We start from the raw sequence: 4757 nt of genomic DNA on the forward strand, positions 1-4757 counted from the left end.
TGTATCTTGAAAACCAGACACCAGTCGAGCAGCCATAGCAACATTCATAAACACAAAGCAACAGTCACAAAAATCAGTAAACCTCAGTAAGCTGAGCACACCAAAGAACATGAAAGAACGTCTGCAACATGTCCCCGAACGCACCGCCGCCAGGTTGCCCCCACGTCCCCGCCGTGTACCGGCGCGTTTCGGCGCCCCAGCTAGCCCAGCCCGGCCGGCCGACCGACCACTCACCGAAGACGAGCGCCGCGTCTGCCACGGTGCGGGCGAGCAGGCCGGCGCGTCCATCGAGTGTACGAGCGGCACCAGGCCGTGGCGCGACAGCAGGCCGTAGGAGGGCTTCAGGCCCACCAGGCCACAGCTGGCCGCCGGGGTTTCGTACCGAACCGCCAGTGTCCGAGCCTAGCGCGCTGTCGGCGGAGAGGCGGCGTCAGGGCGCGACGGGGCGGGACGGAACGCGGCGGACGCGGCGGACGCGGCGGGACGCGGCGGGACGCGGCGGGACGCGGCGGGACGCGGCGGGACGCGGCGGGACGCGGCGGGACGCGGCGGGACGCGGCGGGACGCGGTGAGAAGCGGCGGGACGCGGTGAGAAGCGGCAGGACGCGGTGGGACGTGGCGGGACGCAAGGGGGACGCGACGGGACGCGACGGGATGCGACGGGATGCGACGGGACGCGGCGGGACGCGGCGGGACGCGGCGGGACGCGGCGGGACGCGGCTGGACGCGGTGGGACGCGGTGAACGCGGCGGGACGCGGCGAGAAGCGGCAGGACGCGGTGGGACGTGGCGGACGCGACGGGACGCGACAGGACGCGACGGGGGCGGGGGCGGGGAACGACAGGACGCGGCGGGGAAACGGCGAGGAACAGCGGGACGCGGACGGGATGCGTATCGGTGTCGACGGTGAAGCCGCTGCTGAGAGGGTAGTGTCGGATATCACACCAGTTAACGGCAGAATCCGAGAGTCCGGAGTCAGGCCGCTCGGCCCGGCCCCGAACTGTCTGCCCGATGGAACGGCGAGATAGCTCCTCGGTTAGTTCCAGGGTGCAGAGGAAAACAACAGAAGTATAAATGGCTCAGAACTCGGACCAAAGTACGTCTTCAAGGGACATGCTCACATGGAGAAAAATTTCGCAAACTCCGGGTTGTATGCTGTAAACAAGCACTTCGTGCTGTAGCCAAACTTGCTGCTAAAGGACTGTAAAGGAAAGGTTCACCTGGCCGACAATACATTACACAAAGCTTGATCCCGATGCAACAGAGACGGCGCTGCCACCTGAGCTCCCGCCAGGGATATAGAAGTCTTCGTCGCTGTCCCTAGGTGGCACTGGAGGATCTGTCGCAGGCTCCCTGCAACGGGATCGAAACCTTGTTCGAAACGGATAAGCGAACACGATTACGGCTGCGAAAAAGCTGTTTCAATGGTGGAGAGATACGCATGAAAGGTATTAGTTACAAGGTAGATAGCATTCACTATAGCATATAGCTATAACTTTTGATACAGCATTCAAGTATGTACTGAGACGGTTTGCTTTTATTCTTTCTCGAGTTGAATGAAGACAGGTACAGCGTGTTGGGAATTTTAAGTAGGTTGCCGACGAAATCGGTAAATATCCGTCCCAAGGTCATCAGAGGACAACTAGCAGTGGCACTCACCCATACTTATAGCGTAGCTTGTACTTCACGTTTGATCCCCAGACGTTCTTCGTGGGTCCGAAGAAGCTGTCTACCGTTCCCACGCTGAAACAAGACCGCGACAGTGTCAGTCATCAGAGGAAAGGAGCGCAACGCCGTTATTGGGGTTTGAAGTGATTTACCCCCGTGACACGGTATTTGCTGGCACTTAAAAAAGGAGCATCCAACGCAGGGCGCCGCGTGGTTGCAGGTGCTCCGCTGTCTTTGACGGAGGTGATGTTTGGAATCGAAACATTCCTTAACAGCTGCGTCTTCGCCCATATCTTGGAAAAATACGCTGCTGTTTTAGAGTTGATGTCATTCTGAGGACATTTGGATAACCACCCACGTAATACATAGAACACAGCACGCGTAGAAACCAGGTTACACAAACTAAAACAGAAATAAGTAACCGTGCAATCACGTCTTTGTGAGAAAGGAAGGCGTGTGCTCACGCCCTCACCCAACTACCCTCTTCCAAAACATAACGACAAACGTCGCATTTCTTCCGCCTCACTGCCCGTCCTCCCTGGGTCGTCGCTTCGCCGCCCGTCTTCTTCCGGGCCGCCGCTCCACTGCCCGTCCTCTCCAGGCCAATGCTCACCCCATGCCGAACTCGTCCAGGTTGGTTTTGCCGATGAGGCAGGCGCCCCGCTCGCAGCAGGCGTCGCACCACGCTGGCCGTGTATGGCGGCCGGAACTCGGCCAGCATGCGCGAGCCGCACGTGGTGGGCGCGCCGCGCACGCAGAGAGTTGTCCTTGACCGACACCGGCACGCCATCCAGTGGCCCCCAGCGGTTGACCTGCGTGGTCGGGGTCACGCGGCGCGGGTCAGCCTCTGGGTCACCGAACGTCGACGAGGCGTGGTCAGATCATGATACAACTGTTGACACCTGTCACTGCCCTAGGCGGGAAGACAGCAGTTGTACGAGCTTTCGGCATCTCGTATTTTACCCTGCTAGCTGCGAGTGATGATGTATTCGAGGCAAGCGGGTGACCCACCTTGGCGTCTCCGTTCATCTGACTGTTGCGCTTGCTCTCTGGCCAGGTCGGCAGTGATCGTGACGAACGCGTTCAGATCCTTGGTCTGGTGAGCCCTCGCTAGGCAGTTCTCTACCAGCTCAGATGCAGTGACTTCACCGCTCTGAAGCCGTCGGCTGATCTGGGCACAGTACATCACTGCTTGGGATCTAGAGCAGCAAAACTGCTACTCTGCTTAGCACTTCCTCCACAGAATAAACATTACTTTTGGCATCATCGTGCATGCGTTATTGGGGCTTTAAGACACACTCAGCTGCTGAGGCTACATGGCGCCGCCTGCCTCTCACCCTGGCAAGAAGGGCGGGCGCCGCGGGGAACCGAACCCTGTACCTCTGGTTTCCCAGATGTGCAGTGGTCAACACAGACGTGTTAACCACTACACTACCGGCACCCTTTTTGGCATCATCAAATCGAGGCTTTGGCTTGATTCCATAAAAATGTGTTGTTACAGATACATGCAACCAGACACAGCATTGAACAGAGGAAAAGTAGGGCTTACAAACTAGAGCAGAACTAGGACAGAATAACTGAGCAGTCAGCACTTCAGCTTCAGTGTCACATAATGCACTGGCTGCATTGGCAACAACCAATGCATGTATCCAGAGATGTTGAGTCCATGTACACATTTAAGCTTAAAGCAATGAGCACAAGTGTAGGGGGCAGGGGGCAGGGGGGACAGTGGCAGCCTCAGAATTGGTACAGCTTGGCATTTTGCGCCAGACCCTTGAAGATGAGCCTGGCATCACCTAAATATTTACCCCAACCCACACAACTGACCCGCACCAGTCATGCCATGGGACTCTCCAGGGTATAGCTAACCTTATCATTGTTATCCAAGGATATTGCCATCTGATCAAAGAAACACATATGGTTATCTATGGCCCTGAATGTTTTCATCTGGAAAAGTTGAACATCCATGGTATGATAACATATGAAACAATATGAAAAAACAAAACACTTGAGATCACCAGGTGAACTTGGAGTGACTTACTAGCACCTTTAAAAATGTCCAAAGTGCTTGTGATTGGACACTACACAAGCTGTTTTTACATATCAGAACCATGCCACCCAGTGAGCATGAGTTAGTGATAAGTTAGGTCCAATTGAGGTCAATTTCCAGGTCGAGTTTAGTCAAGAAAAGGCCTGGCATTACAAAAATTATGTTAAAATTAATTTGTAGATTAGGTTGGCTACACTGGTGCCTGCTGCAAATGTGTGGCATCATATCTTGGGTCTGACACATGTGAGCTGAAACTCACATGTCCAATTTTGGCTCCTGGGTATGATGACAGTCATGGGTACTGCCTTCTAAAGAAGGATTTTCCCCTTTCAATATTTTTTAAATTGATATGGCCCTCCAATAATTGCATGTCAATCCCCTATGTCACATATCATCATTTGTACATGGCAAATCGTTTATCTCTTTGATCCTCACATGCCACTATGCTGTATCATGTAGTACCCTTCCAAAAAAAATAGAACAATAAAAATCTAAGTAATATAGACAGTGGCACCATGAATGAGAACATACCTTACCTGCTTAATGCTACTTGACAGCATTGCAAAAACAGTGAGCTCAAAATTACTTTCAACTGGAACCCCTGAAAATTAGACCCTGTATGTTATACACCAATATGGGGCATTTCTACTGTGTTGTTCTTTAACATTTGCATGTGGCATAAAGAACATTATGTGGGTAACTATGGGTATTGAGGATGAATGCAAGTAAATTAAATAAACTGCTCGACTTTACAGGGCACAAGGCCGTGTAGAGGGCAAAAACTAAACGGACAAAACGGGATGGAAACACAGCAAGCCACGGTTGTGGACAACTTTGCTGACAAACAAACCGCTCACAGGCCGCTCAAATGAAGCTTCGAAGCGGAGCTACTGGAAAGTGGGCACAAAACGTAGAAAATCGGGTTTTCAAAAGAAGACGAGCTGGAAGACATCGCAGACACCTTTTTAAGTATAGCCCCCGCCACCTAACCTCGAACCTTTTCACTACAGGGCCCTGGTATTGGGTCGCATTGGTACGGA

The 4757-nt window shown here is 53.5% G+C and overlaps 1 long non-coding RNA gene across 1 annotated transcript; it reads right to left on the reverse strand.

The window, feature by feature from the left end:
• Positions 1-2466: 2466 nt before the first annotated feature.
• Positions 2467-4319, reverse strand: LOC119102234 (uncharacterized). The gene is made up of 3 exons (XR_005094676.1): positions 4254-4319; positions 2679-2838; positions 2467-2479 (listed from the first exon to the last, which is right to left on the reverse strand). It is a non-coding gene; the product is annotated as an uncharacterized LOC119102234 (long non-coding RNA).
• Between the last annotated feature and the right edge of the window lie 438 nt (positions 4320-4757).

The sequence above is a fragment of the Pollicipes pollicipes genome, unplaced genomic scaffold, assembly GCF_011947565.3.
Source record: "Pollicipes pollicipes isolate AB1234 unplaced genomic scaffold, Ppol_2.1 Scaffold_5724;HRSCAF=6776_pilon_pilon_pilon, whole genome shotgun sequence".
In the NCBI taxonomy this organism is placed as follows: Eukaryota; Metazoa; Arthropoda; class Thecostraca; order Pollicipedomorpha; family Pollicipedidae; genus Pollicipes; species Pollicipes pollicipes.